We start from the raw sequence: 16,952 nt of genomic DNA on the forward strand, positions 1-16,952 counted from the left end.
TGTAACAAAAATCTTACTCTCACAATGAACTATTATTGAAGCACTCCCACTCCAAGTCATTTTGCGAACAGCATTTCTATGCTTTTTTGGAAAGCTTTGCACCATCCATACTTACAAATTTTCATTTATTCGCATGGTTCCATCTTTGGCACTATATTAGCAGGTAGCTGCGCATTGCACAATGGAAGCTATTACGTAACACTCCATGGTTCCCGCGGCCCACAACCGGCACAGAGGAACATCAAAGCAGGTTGTATTTCAATTTAGCTCTCCCGGTGCTCGGGGCTCGCTGGAACTAGCTAATGCCATAAGGAGGCCGTCCATTTCGCTGTCCGTCTGCCTGAGTCGGCGACTCGTCATCAGCGGGCTCAGTAGCGCCATGGTGGCAGCACGCGTCTGTTCAGTTGGGCGCTCTCCCCCCTCCACTCAGAGGGTATCGTGGGAGGATGGGTCGGGGGGGGGGGGGCGTGGGTGCTTGACACCGGTCGGGAACGACCACCGTGCATTTGCGCGATTGGACTCGGACAGTCGTCTCCTGCGACCCGCGTCGCTGCCAGATGGTCCTCAATTATGATAGGACCCTACGCTCAACTTAAATCATGTGAGACGCGCGTTTCAGCTAACGTTAGACGCACCTTCCCTCAACGAACATTGGTGTAAATATTTTCCGCCTGTTCATTTTTTTGGTACTTATTTAGTGTTTCGGTGAAAATAAAATAAATCAGTGATCTGTATACAACCGTTTCACCGCATGCCAAGTACCAAAATTGCCCAAATTGGGGGTGGGGGTGAGAGGAAGGCCCCATATACGCGCTTTTCCGACCACCACTGGCAGCTAAGCTCACTCACCTCTGGCGCTCTCCTTTTGAAGAAGCTTCTTCACGATGATGTCATAGGCCGCCTCCTTGGCCACCCCCGAGTCTTTTTTCAGCTTCTCCTTCACCGCTATGCAGATGTTGTTGCTGGCCAGTAGGCCTTCCAGCGCCTCGAAAGCCTGCGGGCGCAAGCAACAGAAGCGTTGTTTAGCTCTGGTAGATGTGGATAAATTACTAAGCGATGGACGCTTGCTTTCATAACATCAGACTATTATATCGTAAATAGTAATGCTGATTTACTCATCAGCATATAGAAGTCAGTACATTTGGCGATACAACCCTACTGTGATTGCAAGTAAAGAGCAATTCCATGGAGGAGGACAAGTTTTTCCGATTGTGTACCGTAAAGTTTTGTGTCGACTTCTCTCCCCTGGGCAACATCACATCGAGTGCGTTTTACAACAACAGCGACCAATTTAAAGTTGAGACTACACACCGTCGCACTTCTTGCATTTTTTATCCACAAGTATCAAAATGTCAAGTGTCTTGGTACTTGCTTGCTTTCAACAAATGAAAAACACCTATAACAAATAGAATTGGAAGCCTAAACCTGATAAAAGTAAGCCTTGAAAACAGAGTTGAACCGCATAGAACATTCGACGATCGCCATTTTGGCAATTTTCGCAGTCCATTCGCAGTTAATCCCAGACTGTTAGTGAGCAGGTACCTACATATAGGCAGATATACCTGTAGAACACACGGTTCGAAAGGCAAAACTACGACAAAGGTCACACAGCTCAGGAGACTGCAGAAATGCATAAACTTCTGTGTCAGAATCGTAACGAACCTCAGGCGTTGCGACCGTGTGACAGCGTCCCGCAAGGAACTGGGATGGCCTGCTGTACAGGAGCTACTGCGTGAGCATGATCTGCATGTTATATTTAAACTGATGCATGACTCGCATGCCCCTGATTCGATCCGCAGCCGCATCGTCCACCGTACTGCGGTGTCGAGCCGCAGCACTAGGGCAACCAGTGACGGTCAGCTTCATGTCCCGCGCGTGCGAACTGAGCTTGCCCGGCGCTCATTCATCTGTCGCGCAACTCGTTCATGGAATGAGTTGCCTGCGCCTGTTCGAAGCTGCACCGGTCTGGCGGCGTTCCGTAAAAAGGTTAAGAAACGGCATGTTTAATCCGGCTGCGCTAGGTCAATGTGGTCAGTTAGTTTATCATGTGTGGTGTGTTTTAACCTCTATAGAATCTGTCCTGTATGTACAGGTATAAGTTTTGAACTACTGAATGTATGACGTGGTTTACTGAAAACCCAATTTCTTGGATGTAACCGAAATATATGAGTATGAGTATGAGTATGAGTATAAGGTCACAGGATGGTCCCGGTAACGAGTTTTAGTGCGCCTGTAGAACCCTGACGCTGCCGATGACAACCCAAAACGTGATTGCACTGGCTCTTTTTTCTTTTCTTTTTTTCTTTTTGATTTCACTGGCTCTGCCAGACAACTGCGCGAACTCGGATACAACTACAACGATAACATGATCTGAGAAAAATCGTATAAATCGCTACTACTGTACCACTTTGGTGGTGTACGTTTTACAAAAACTTCTTGTATTACAGTTCAGCTTCATGTAATGTGCAGAGACATTGTAATACACAAGCTTGTTTGTGTTCAGAAGCCTGGATGCCTGCATCACTCCTTAATTTATAACCATTTACGAGCGCCATCCATGCGATGTATCATGGGACGACCATTATGCACTTAGCAGTTGTCAAGCATCGTGATGTGGACATTAATCGGCATCACGGTAAGACCTCGTCAAAAGAAAATTATACATACATCACTTACTCAGAAGTAGGCCATCTCCAGTCCTCTACTTATATGAACATTACGATAATCTAATGGATACAAAAGCATGAGGTAGGTGACCCTCGTGTGAGTGCCCCACTTAGGCAGACCCTGTCTCGTGTTGATTTGACGAGTCATCAGGGAGCAGTTGTACCACTGCTTGACCATTCGAGGTCAAATTACGCTCATGCTATATAAGACAATCTAACCACCAGTGACCCCTTAATACGATTTTTTGCACAAATTCGTTGATTTTAAACTAACTGCTTTCTACAGCAAAGTTGACTATTGAAGTTACACTTATAGATCAGTCATTTCAGCTAAAATATGGTGTGATTTGGGAGCGATCCTATTAACTTTTTACTTCAGAAGATGTCAAATTGATGGGAGAAAAGGTACTGAAAGTTTCGCCTTCTTATCCCTAAGCGTTCGGGAGTTATCGCAAATATTCGCCAGGGGGGGGGGCGAAAAACGCCCCCCCCGGGCCCGCGAGGGTTAAACAGACGAGAAAGGCTTTAACCACAGCATACTGGTTTAAATATACTCTTAATCTACAAATATCATTATTTTTGCTTCTCTTTTTTTACAATTTGCAGATCCCCGAGTTTTGTGAAGATACAAGCTTATTTCTATTTGACTAGTCTCAAAAGATTTCAATATATTCCTGAGTGGCGCTCCAAGGGGATATGGCGAAAAGACATCCTGAAGAGCTGATGTGAGTGCTATCAGAGCTGTTAGATTTCGTCACAATATATCCCGGCTCGAAGTTGGCAGCCGACAGGCACGCCTGGGACTCGCAAAGGTCGAGAGAGCCACCTCCAAAAGGAATAATCTCAGCAGCTGAGTAGAGCCGTCGACAGCAATCCCCTAATCGCGCGTGCAAACCTTTTGAAGTCCTTTAGTAAGCTCTTGCAATATCACTGTCAGACAGATATTTCAGTATTGAGTAGATTTAGGTAGAGTACGCTGGGGAGTGTTACATTCCCTTGCAATGACGCTGAAAAAGTCGGCGACCATCTTCTGAATGAGCACCGAAAGCATGTGAGTTATGAATGCAATGACAAACATTGGATATGGGTTTACAATGTCCTTGTATGAAGTAATTAACCCGATTAAAAACTTAATCATCCAGACTTTCTGGTTGCAAGATTGAGTTTCAGGGTGGACGCCCCATAACACGGATATCATGGGCTGATAATAATACTGGTTTCGATATTCCATATACTTATTCTTCTTCGTAAAGTAAAATGCAATGCTTAATGTTAAAATGTCATTTTAAGCATTATCTTGGCAGTTACATTCTCATTTGAGCCTGACCAGGTTCGTCTGACTGACCTACACCAGATGTCAATCTCTATCGGAAGCAATTTTCAGCCCCGTAGGTTTGAAATTTGTTGGCCAATTTTCGTCGCGCGGAACCGGCTGACACTCTATATCAAGCCAGGAAATTGTCCACCCTTGAACAAGGCAACCACTCGCCAGAGATATCCAGGGAGAAAACATCGACGAGTTACTGAGGGAAGCCAGAATAATACGACGGACAGTTATGTCTAGAATATAGCAATAAAATGCCAGTCGCATCGAATTTAACACCACCATTAGGATGCTGCACTGATCTTCTGTTCATCGTCCAGATGACAGTCACGCTGTCTCATTTCACAGCCATTTTACAGGCTCCCTAAATTCTCCAGCAGCTCTCACCCAGCGCCAGTCTCCATTTCCAGCAGCACCACGCTCCTATCACAAAGGATGCCGTTCCAAACAGCACGTTCACAAGACGGCAGCGGGCCCTGCTTCAATTACCGTACAGCCTATAACAAACCGGCGTTAGAACGGAGCAGACGGCTCACAGAGGCAGCGCCGGTCCGAGGCCGCCGGCCTGGCAGCGACGGCCAGACCGCGGTGATAAAACTGGAATTAAGAAAATATGAATTTATGGCCGCTGACAATGTGCTGAGGAAACGGAAATTGCCGCCGCCACCATTTCTAAAGTTGGATGGAGTTCACACCAGGCGGATATAGCTTTAGAACTACATAAGCAGGCTAACAGAAATGGCTCTCTGGCAATGACAGCGCCAATAACCCGGTGGATTACTGCGAGAATCACTGCCTGTTTTGCGTGGCAGCGATAGGCATGGTATTTATCGCCATTTCCAATAGCTTTACAGTATACGAGTACATCATAAACGACGCTTAGTGTGCTTATTCTCTAGGAATGTATCGAAACCGCGACAGATAATAATGTCGAACCAAAGCAGAGCAGAGATAAGAATGAGAGTAATCCAGGAAGAGAAACCGACTACCCGCAGGAATATAGATCAGTTTCCTGGATGCCAATAACCCAATCATATATGGTAATGCGTTCAATCACCGTAAGCAGCCAAGGAACTCCCATCCAGTATCAGCGCAAATAAGGAACGAGTGACCAAAGTCGTGGGCCTAGCACGTTCGTGAAGGCAGAAGCCAAGCATACTGACTGCAGCCAAAAGAACCTACCAACGCATCACAATCAAAGAACGACTAGGAAAACTTGTGTCCTCCAAGTAGTTAGTGGTGGGTAAAACACCAATAAGCGAAGTACTTTTCACGTGCTTGAGAGTGAAGGAGCATTGTATTGTGCTCAGCAAGGCTGTCGACTGCCGATGAAGGGCTGAAGTATGTGTACATACGTCTGAAAAAGCCGTGTGCTCGGTTCTACACAGATCCTTCTGGACGAAAAAATGGCAAAAAACTTTTGCGGTAACATGCTGCTGGGTGGATCTTCAGGCATAAGGAATTCGCGAAGTCAGAATACAAGTCGCGAACTCCGGGAAGTGTTGATAGGGATGAAAACAGCACTACATACATCTTCAAGGTAGACATGCGACATTGACCCTTGTAATGTCAACACGTAAGTCAGCACCCACCCAATCGAAACATGCTGAAAAACGTGAAAATGATCGGATCGCCTGGTAATACGACCAAAACGTGCCGTTCCTGTGGTCGCCTGATGGCTGTTGCGTGTACCACAACCCTTCGGCAGTAACAATTAGAGTAATATACACGCCATGCGTATTGATTCATATAAACAATCAAAAAATAATAATAAAAATATTCGGGAATGGGCTAAAGGAATTTCAAGCACCACAAAAACTTATGACACACATAAACACACACACGCATCTGAATTGGTTTTGCTGTGATTTTGATCTAACTCTTTTTACGTTTTTCTTCTAGAGCACCGTAGCAGCATGGAAGAAAAAGAAATCACAAAAGGCAGACGGACGGCCAAGCGGAAGCGGCGGGGGTCATCTGGCACCGTCTGCCGCGGAGGACAGAATGGGTGAGGACAGAGCTGGCCTCGCTCCAGGAATCCACATCGCCGGGATATGCGCTATAGCGACAGCGGAGACGGTCGCCAAGAAATCCGTGCGGCGTTTTTTATCCAACCGGCCCGCACGCATCGCTACCAGTCGACCAGAGCCAAGAAAACTGTGTTGCCGAGCCAGACTGAACTAACGACAGTCTGCAAAAATTAACGAATCACCGCAGGGACAAAATTCCGGTAGGAAACGAAGAGAAATTTATTAGGTCATTTCTTACCATCCACAAAACGCTACCTAAAAGCAATAGCAGAAAACCTCATTGTCTCTGGGCACCGGCATCATCAAAGAAACGCAAACGAAAACATGCGTATAATGGTACAAAGGACGCTGATGAGTGGTAGGATCGCTGGTCATCTCCAATCATCGTTAAAGAACGAGACTGGTGCGGAGCTGACCGTCGGCGGTTGCCATGGTAACGACGCTAAGCTGACCGAAAGCTCACTGTGCGGGCGACACAAGAGCTGAGCGTAACGAGGGCTTCTCTGAGTGTTCAGCTTCCAGCACGCTGAGGGATAATGAGCGATTGTGTTTACGTGTCTACAGCTATAACATTCCAGGAATGTGGATTATCCGCATGGTTTTTATCGGCAGTCAGGAATTACGATCAATGACCATTCTGGTAAGTGTATCAGGGACGTCTTGCTATATGGCACGACAGAAGCACTTTTATCTTATCTGAAATATACTTACTTGAGTCTTGTCAAGATAGGTCAAGTAATTTGAAGAAAATGATGAAAATAATATCAAAACAGAGTTTGTTTTTAATACAAAATGAAATTTAGAAAAAAGATAATAATAGAACAAAAAAAAAAAACAGAAAAAATAAAAACAATATATAAAATAAAATCAAAGTAAGGTGCCTTTTCCCCACAGTAAACTTCAGTGTCCAGTATCAACAGTAAACAGTGAAATATTTAAATATTGCCCCTTCAAACCCACATTGGTTTTGAAGGATTTTATCCGTTCCCGTCCAATAATCTTAAACCCGGTAACCATCCAGCTTCACACATTACTGCTGAGCGATTTCCGTTTTATACTTCCCTGGGAAGGCGTCTGTAAGCCCGTATCAGTGACACACCTAAACAGTAAATTTCCCGTGGCTGATTTCCACTTGGCTGGGATTACTTGGCTGCGGCTGAAATGGATCAAATAATGGGTTCATAGTTCATTGGCGCCGAGCTCGGGTCCCGAACCGATCTCCTTTGGCGCCACCCGCCGAGGGAGGGGGCTCTCAGCCAAACGAGGTCCATCCTGGACCTGGGAGAGCCTTCAACAAAGGAGCGCCGCGTGCCGACATCCAGCTTAATGAGCTCGAGGGGAGCTCCAAGATATGAAAGCTCCCCCTGATGTCACTATATTAAGGGTTATCAGCCCCAGGAATGCTTTCAAGTCTGCTCAATTCTCCAGAGTTAAGCAAGTTAGGGTTTGAACGCGGAATACATGCTGGTATTAACCGCCACTAAAGATGTCTTCACTAGTTAATATTGGAGTGTGGAGAACTGCGATTAACTAGCCATCACAAACGGTATTTCTAAGTTCAATGCTCAACACAGATAATTGTTTGTGAATAGTTGCAGGTCACGAAGAAGATGCAGCAGAGGGTACTTTGAATTTTGACTTCTCAAAAAAAAAAATGGCAATGCAAAGAATGACAAATTTCAGCTGAATAAAGCCTCGTTGCAACAGGGATTGCCCTCTGCTTCAATGGTGGCTCAAAAACACTCCACATAAAATGTGTTACTGGGAAGCACCTGTATTCCATTATACAAAAACTGGTGGTTACTCATGCATATGATACATCAAGTGATTACCCAACCTATATCCGGATTACATTTACCATATTCACAAATGGGTTGTGTTGGCTAGAAAGAATAAAAAAGTTGAACAGGTTATATGCTTGCTGATGCAAAACGTTCCCAGTGAGAGCGAGAACGTTTTATGTGAGCGAAAACTTGCACCAGTTCATCATTATCCGGTTCCTAGAGTACCTATTACCTATCTCCCCTAAAAAACAGCCGTTTTCATTCAGCTCAAAGTCGACTTTGCCAAAGCCACATCGATTCTCACTACCTATCGGAGCCAGCGACTTCCGTGAAGCTATCAGATCTCCTGCACCTGAGGGCACTCCCGATGCAAATATTGCCCCTGGCGCTGGCCGGCGGTCAATATTTGCCCCCGACGCCACCGCCCCGACGACCGCCAGTCAATCACCCCGTTTGCATGAGTCATTCAGCCTAAACGGAAATATCCGATTAGCCAGGGAACGGAAAAATGCGTTTCGGTGGCCCCGTTTACATGAGCCTTATCGGAAAAATCCGTTCCGGAACGGATAATTCCCTTTACGCCGGCAGCCCGAAAAATACGGATATTTTGCGCATTTTTACATGTCTGGCGCAGCTCCTATCAAACATTATTTGTGCTTGTTTTGAGCTTAATTAACTTGATTCTTAATAGTTTTGTATGTAGAATTGGAAATAATCATGGCACAAGCCATTACTTTACTTGTGTGCTGTAAAAGAAGTGTGATTAACTGTCAGAAAGCAAGTAAACAATTGAGGTCTTGGACAACATTGAAGAGCACATCTATATTGAAAGTCTTTTTGGTTTCAGAAAAAAGGCTAAGACAGCTCATAATAGTCATAGCTCATCATGATGGACCTCCAGTAAGTTGACAAAATGAAAATGCATGAAAGGATGTGCAGTATGGTGCCACACTTCAGAAAACATTGGTATGAAAGTGGGTGGTGCGGGATCGTGTATATGTAATATACATTTTTGGTTGACACATTTGAAGCACTTGAATATTTCAGCATTTTATTTTCATTTTTTGCTTTTAGCTGCTCAGTTCTTCAAAGACAGGGGTCAGATCAGTACCTACATACTAGGTGAATTGTGTAGTAGATGTGACCTGTGGGTGCATTGCTTGACTGTCTGGTGCAGCACAGTATCCATCATTTCCATGTGTTTTAGTCATAACAGAAATTACATCTACTCACCACCAAACTTTAAGACACTATCAGTGCAATTTTCAAAATGCATAGAATAATCCACTCTCAATCACACCAGGTAAGATGTGAAGATGAAGTCCGAGTGGTACCTATGTGGTTTGGTAGGTTGGTTGACCTCGTAGATTGGTAGGAAGTGGTTTGGTATAATAGGTTGTAGGCATGTAAATGTGTTTGTAGGATGGTAGGTTGAAAGTTAGGTTGGTAGGTAAGGTTAGGTATGATTCTACAAATTCCACAAAACTTGCCAGTTGCCTGCTTCCACCATCCGAGATTAACCAAACTTTCAGAGACCTTCCCACCACTGAAGAATCTACTTCTTTGGAACAATAAGGTGAACATTTAAATATTGGTGGGGGGGGGGGGGAGCAGATGGCAGTATCATTGAGTAAATTTGTCTGTGTGTCTTGTGTATATTTTGGCATGCAGCCAAGTTACTGTCCCAACCAGCCTGCGTGCCCTGCCGTCTGGTGGCTGTTCGCTGAAGCATAAGTTATCTGAATCACTGCCAGAGGTCGAGATCTCGGGGGGGGGGGGGGTCAGGGGGGTCAGGACCCCCCTGAAAACGAATTACTGCTATATGTAAGTCAATGGTACTGCATTCAACCCGCCTCCATCTGCCCCCCCCCCCCATCTGCCCGGCCCCTCCCCCCTGAAATTTTGACAGATATCTCCACCCCTGATCACTGCTAGGAAGTTTGAAATACCTAAGTAGAGAAAATTGTTTGGGAGCATGCACTAAAGCAAAATAAATCAAGCACCATATCCAGTGTACCAAGCACTAAATGGCAAGTAGCATGCTGTTCCAAGTGGCTATAGGGAGCGACTGGCTGGGAAGGCTATGTTGGTTGCCCTGGAATTGAACCCTGATTGTTGAATCTAAGAAATAAGGAAATTACCCCTAAACTAGAATGCTTCCCTTTTGAAGCATAGGACGTTCCTCTCAACACTTATGTAGGTACTTTATGAATCTGCCACAATGGCGCGAAATCAGGGGCAAATAGTGGATTTTTCATTGTCATTAGACCTACCATTCAAGATAAATATGTATTTTGATGTGTAAACTAAAAAATTTCATCTATAAAACATGCATATTCATGTCATTTTCTGCTAGATGCGCAAAAAATCCGTTTAGGCCTGACGTCCTAAACGGATATTTCCCATTAATTCATCGGATATTTCCGTTCCGCGTAATCGTCATTTTTGCGCGCCCAAACCAGTTTACATGAGTCGAAACTTGCGCACTTTTCGCTAAACGGAAATATCCGTTCTAAACGTCATTTTCGCTGACTCATGTAAACGGGGTAAATGGATGACGATCGGGCGCGATCCAGAGTGACGCCGGCGCCGGCTGCAGCCGGCGCCGGCGTCACTCTGGATCGCCAGCCGGCTGGCGAGGGCAGCCGGCCAGGCGCCGCCGCCGCGCCTTCTGCTGGCACCCACACACCCACCCGACATCCGCGAGCCTTCCGGCTACTCATGGGCCCAGCGGGAGTTCCGCCCGGCCCACTGGAGCGCCAGGAATCGGCTCCACCTCCTACGCCGACGGGCCATAGGGACATTCGTCGGGTGGCGCTGAATGGGAGTGTATAAGAAAATATAAGGAAATGGCGACGCCAGCTTTTCAGCCGCTGATGTGAACCGAATAGAGCTGCCAGGTGCTAACATAGCTTACATGACCGGCGAGTTGAATTAGGCTGCGCGAAGTGCATGATGCATGTAGCGTGTCTGGAAATTGGTTACAAACTGTTCGCTGTTCGGTATCCATATGCTCGTATATTTATCGTGCTCTTATGAAGCCGACTCGGTGGGACAAGGTACTTACCATCTGGTACACCAGCGTGTCAGTTGATCGTGTTAAGCACCACGTAGCCTGACCCCAGCCACGATAAGTGGTTTCAGGTTACGTTCAGCGTGGCACTTTCCACGATTAGACCAATATCGAGCCACTGGAGCCACGAGCCACCTACCAAGCGGTTATCATGGTTCTAAATGGGATAACAACGGTTGGTGAGGCCTCCCGACACATCGATTGTCAACGTGCGCTTTTTCTCTGGCTCACTTACAACCGTGAGGAGAGCATGGCTGGATAACCGTTGCCTGTCGAAATAATGCGAACATGGGTGACCAGCATTGTTCTCGAAGTGGTTGTGCTGAAAGCGACGTCGACTGACAACGTGAAAATTGGCAGAGAAGCTGGCAAAGAAGAGTCCCCTATGTCCAAAACCTCTGCCCACAATCACCAAGACAAGTGTTAACGTCTCAAATCCGGCTCAAACCTTGACGGCAGCCCAAGCCGAAAGGGAAGTGGAACTTGGAAGCGGCTGACACATCCTTCGTATACCCCCGCCCAGCCCGGTCAATAAGCTACGAGCGGAGATGATGCCCGGTTTAATCAACTCGGACTCGTCGAATTCCGGGGGAATCCTAATAGCAAACACAACACACACCAAATCTCCTGTGGACTTTCTGGAGAGGTACAGGTCTCGCGAGATTAAGCGGTAGGTTTTGCACTTTTACATTTCCGGTTATATCTCAGAAACTAATCGATCTACGATGAAGCCATTTTACACGATCATGGCCGGCTTGTTACCCAACAAGTCGATCGCATCTTCAACACTTAAAAGCTTAAGACGACGAAGATATAGCCTGAAGTACACTAAATTTTCTAGGTGCAAAACCTACCGCTAAAACCCGCGAGACCTGTACGTAAATGTAAGCACGGAAAGCAGGATAACATTTACACAATGAACGAAAGAGCTAAGCAAATAACTAATTGATGATGCAATTGTATAGAAAAACGGAGCTCTAGCTCATTTTATCGTTCTCTTTCTTATAGCTCTTGTCAAATATGATATTGGTGGGAGTGGTTAAAAATAACATAGCCCATATCAGACCAATAGCCCAAATAAAGCCGTACTCTCCCACGCAGAGTAATTAAAAACCTGATCGAGAATGCGTCGAGAGTTCTGATGCAATCTCAAATTGCTGCAATAAACAGGCTGCCTAAAAATAGTCACGTCACTCTAGATGGTTTCAAGAATTTAATAAGAAGAGCCTCTAAAATATCGGGGATACTCTTCGCATCTCAATGAGGCATTGTCCGATGAATTATAGCGCACTTTTTGCGTAGTCCATCGGTTAACATTGTACTTACTATACCTAGGCAGAGAATATGCTTAGAACAACAGTTAGTGTGCCACACTCGCAACAGCCTAACTTAAGTCTGAAGGTACTATGAAATTGAACAATGATTAGGTAAATATTTTCCCACCACCCCTACGCCGTACGCCTTGTAAATACTGACTGTCTATCACCGCATTTGGGCTTTACATAACCTTCGCAGAGCAGCGACACTGAGACGGCACGTTGCTTGCAGCAATCGGACACCCACGCACCATGGTCAGCCGATCCCGTCTCACGCACAGACTCAATTTAACGCGCTCACTTTATCTACACTTGTCTCGCTAAGAGAGATAAGTTCTCTCGGTTATGAGTTCTGGCAAACCTGGAGCGTATTTTGGGAACCATTTACCCCCACGCAGCATGAAACGCTCAACTTGAACGTAAAATTTGAACCGCGCAGACATCTTAGACCGGGTAAAGTTTAAAAGGAACCATGGGATATCATTGGCATCCGGGACCGCATCCGCACAGCGGCAGCAGCGTTGATCACACGTCTGCTCTGTCGCCCGGAGGTTGATTTATACTGTCGGCTGTCGCTGGCTGAACTGAGGGGAATGGAGAGGCTCCAAGGAAATCGACCGCAGCTTGCAACGCTCACCGCGGCCTAACCATACTCGGCATTGTCTGCTAACTTGGGCTGCCGATTATCTGTGACGATAAAGACAGCTGATAATGGTCCAGTGTACTTGTAGAATGGGTGTGCTAGGAACGAAAACTATTAGCAGAAGTAGACATTCATAGTTGACCGGCAGAACGACAGCCTTATGTAACTGGTGTGCCCATTGTTTGGTTGGATCAATTATCTTTACCACGTATAACACAATTCAGCTCTATCACAAATTACATATGCATGGGTGAGTGAATTGCATTCTGTGAACAATGCAGCATGGAACGAACAACTGAATTTCGGAGAAGTTTCAAATCTCTTTTCACAACGCTACCACAAATGAGTAGTTACGTGCAGCCAAAGCGCTCGACAACGGCCTTCGTCAACAACATAAAGAATGAATCATACGTTCACACAGTATCAACACCATGCCTACTGAACGCAGCTTTCCCTTCAGCTTGCCTCACCTTGAGACCGTAGTTGGACTCCTCGTAGATGATCGAGACGTACGTCCAGTTGAGTCGCTTCACGATCTCCATCATCGCTCGCACCTGGTACTCGTCAGAGGGAATTGTCCGAGAGAAGTACTCGAACCGCTGCTTGCTGCTTAGCTCCGGTGAGGTGGAAAAGAATGAGACCTGCCGGCAACAGCAGAGGACGTCAGTGAGTAACGGAGACACAGGAGAGTGGTTGGTGAAGTTCAGACGCGTAAACTAAACGTTTGACATACGATAGGCGCTATCACAAGTGTATTCGCGGCCATTGGGGCGACGTAAGAAAAGAAGAAACCAACTGGCCCCAAGAACTTTAAATTATCAGTTAGCATGCACCTTTTCCTTGATGTGTAGAGAATTTACCATTATTTGTTACAGAAAATTGCATTTAAAATCTTCCATTTATGCTTTTTCATCGTTTGCACAATATGTTCTTTTACTAAGCTAGAAACACTAATCAGAAATAGTTCCCGCATCATCAAGAACAATAGGGAAGGCTTGAAGTGAATAAAATAATTTAAACGGTTTTGTAATCTATGTGAAGGCACTTCTAAAATTGCCTGTAGAAATATTGAAGGCAAAAGTTCAACTTTTTCACAAGACGGATGTCTATAAACCAATTTAACTTGTGACAACTCAGCCGGTATTTCGTCGCCTACAGCCCAGCTTTCCCTAGTGACCGATAGAGGCGCTGCTATCGATGTCCGCCCGTGCCGCCTAACGATTTAGGTGCTCTGTGGTCTCATTTACGAAGTTTGACACCAGGTTGGTCCCAAATACACCGAAGAATATTCCGTTTAAATGCCAAGCCTGCCGCGGTAGCTTCCACAAACACGTAGCAAATGCATGGTGCCATGAGGCTAATCTTTTAATTCGCATATGTTTAATGGAAACTTATGTATATTCATATAAGAAAAATATGTGTTTTCTATAGCCAACCTCAGTGAGGAATCATTGAGTTACGTGGTATTTATGGGACTAAAATACTATATGAGAAGTGCAGCTGAAAATAGGCACTGGCCCTGACCAAAGTGCCAGCCAGCTGGAGCACTCCCTTCTAATAGCGACCTACCCTGGGGCTGTAATTGCCTTATATCTCCGGGTATGCAGATTAAAGTCAAGCTGTACAGACGGCCGTATAAATTCGCAACAACTAGCATGGCTGAGCCAGCTCCTGGAACGTCGCATCGGAAAGTTGGCTGTCAGCGAACGGCGGCACTCCAACTTGGCGGGCAACTTTTACAATCTATACCGCTCCCAGCTGCACTTGATACACACTGCAGTGTGCCGCGGACTGCCGCCGTCCGGTTCCATTTTGGCGTCCGACCTGGCTCGTAGCTTCTCATGAAGAAAAGCCCATGTAAGCTGGCAGCACGCCGCGCCGGATTCGCCTCAGACGGTATGCGACGGTGGCTGCGGTTTACGGCGAAACCAACTCAAACGGTTTAACTTTCAGAGAGCTTTCAAGTAAAGCTGCTCTGGGGATAATGTCACGGTGAGAAATCCAGCTTTGGGATTGGCGAGGTGAGGGAGCGAGATAGGAACTGAATCACTGAATGTATGCTAAGGTCATGAGTCATGACCCGTGAGGAGTGCTGCCACAAATGCTTCATTTGACACCTGCGTTGGGTAAAAGCCAAGCCTCCTGTCCAAATATCTCAAATGATAATGTAGTCCGGCAGAAATTACCTTTTTGATAAATTTTTACATTTTTTCAATAGTTTGAAAACGTGATTTATTTTACAACGTGCCGAGAAAAATATTGAAGATAATGAGTTTTCCTTTCATTTAAATTAATTTCAATCTATCCAATATCCATGTATTTCAGATATAGACCTCACAACAGTCGGGCACGATGAATAAACCCCTTCCCGTCGAGCCGTTTTCAACTTTGAAAATAAAACATGCATATTTCCGCGATCGCTTTATAAAACTACATAGTTCACATTCAAAGGCTGGCAAGCATTACTTATCACAAACCAGAAATAGCAGCCATGCCAGCCACAGCAGAGGTTGTTGAACCCTTTCAACCTCTCCTTGTACAGAGGACAGATCGCTTTTACCTTGATGATAAACGTTTACATTCGTATAATAAAATACAGCTTCTTTGAAAAGGCAGTTGAACATTCTTTTGATCGTTCAAAGCCATAAGAGTTGCCTTGAACTCAAAGAAACATATTAAGCAAAAGCTGTGAAGCCATGAAAGCATATAAAGCCTCGAGCGAGCACCCGTGAAAGTATTCAGTTCCTTCCTTGCCGCACGTAAATTACCCTGAGTGACCATAGCCCTTTCATGGAACCCGTTTCTAAGTGCTGCCCCGACTAATCATTGCCGTTCAATAGTCGTTAGGGTGCGGTGCGTTATCATTGCTCCCCATTGTCGCGGGTCGTTTTCACCCCATGGGTCCGATTAAAAGGAGGGCACTGGGTCGCGACGACCAAGGCTGTGCGACCGGTGTACAAATACGTACTTATTTGTATTAGTATTTGTATTTAACATCTGGGGGGCATCCACAGGTAGTTGTGGCTATTACGCTCCCGCGTCATATGAGAAGGGAACAAAAAGACATCACACTCAACATATCACACAAAACTCACCAAAACGCATGGCTATGCATGAATATATACAGCTGATATACATGCAACCCATATGCATAAGCCTAAATCAGTGTTGAAAGCGACGTTTGAGCGATGATTTGAACTTGTTTGTTGACATGTCCGGAAAATCACTGGGCAGAGCGTTGTACTGCTGCATGGCTGCACGGTAGCTGAACCTTCGCCGCCACGCCTCTGTGTGGATGCCAGGTAGCCACAGCCTGCTATCCCGTCTAGTCGCTCGCTCGCGCATCTCCTCATTTCAGCGAAACATAGCGGCAATGTCTGCTGGCTCGCCCGTTCGGATAACCTTGTGCAGTAGCACCAGCGTATCGTACGACGATAGGTCACCAGCCGAGAGCCACCCCAGCGCGTCCCTTACATCAGCGACGTGTTCATACTTGCGACGGCCAGACACAACCCTTGCGGCAAAATTAATGACCTTATCAAGTCGTGCGAGGTTCCCTTTCGAGCAGTTCCCGTAAACGGGCAGGCAGTACCGCACACACAGAAAAAATATTGACACCGTTAGCGGTGTAATTGCACAGTACATATCTGAGCACTTGAGGAAAGTTAATTTAGTCCCTTCCCCGCTTAAATTACTCGCGCTTCCAAATGAACACCAGGAAGAAGGTAATAGAACACTGTTAGGAGGGTTGGGTGTTTTACTACATGTAGCAAAACACCCAACCCTCCTAACAGTGTTCTACTACATGTACTACATGTAGCAAAACACCCAACCCTCCTAACAGTGTTCTATTACCTTCTTCCTGGTGTTCATTTGGAAGCGCGAGTAATTTAAGCGGGGAAGGGACTAAATTAACTTTCCTCAAGTGCTCAGATATGTACTGTGCAATTACACCGCTAACGGTGTTAATATTTTTCTGTGTGCACATGTGAGAGAACAAGGGCAGTCACAAGCGTCACAGTCGTATCCTCGGGTATGTAGTGGCGCACCTGGCTCAATCCTATCAGCGCTCCGAAACATTTACCCACAATGGCAGCAACATGGTCATCCCAGGTG

General features: G+C 45.8%; 1 pseudogene; it reads right to left on the reverse strand.

Moving 5' to 3' along the window:
* The window catches only part of LOC122371726, a 60,327-nt pseudogene that overhangs the window by 17,340 nt on the left and 26,035 nt on the right, over positions 1 to 16,952 (reverse strand).

Source organism: Amphibalanus amphitrite, unplaced genomic scaffold (assembly GCF_019059575.1).
Source record: "Amphibalanus amphitrite isolate SeventyFive unplaced genomic scaffold, NRLGWU_Aamphi_draft 001273F_arrow, whole genome shotgun sequence".
Taxonomy (NCBI): domain Eukaryota; kingdom Metazoa; phylum Arthropoda; class Thecostraca; order Balanomorpha; family Balanidae; genus Amphibalanus; species Amphibalanus amphitrite.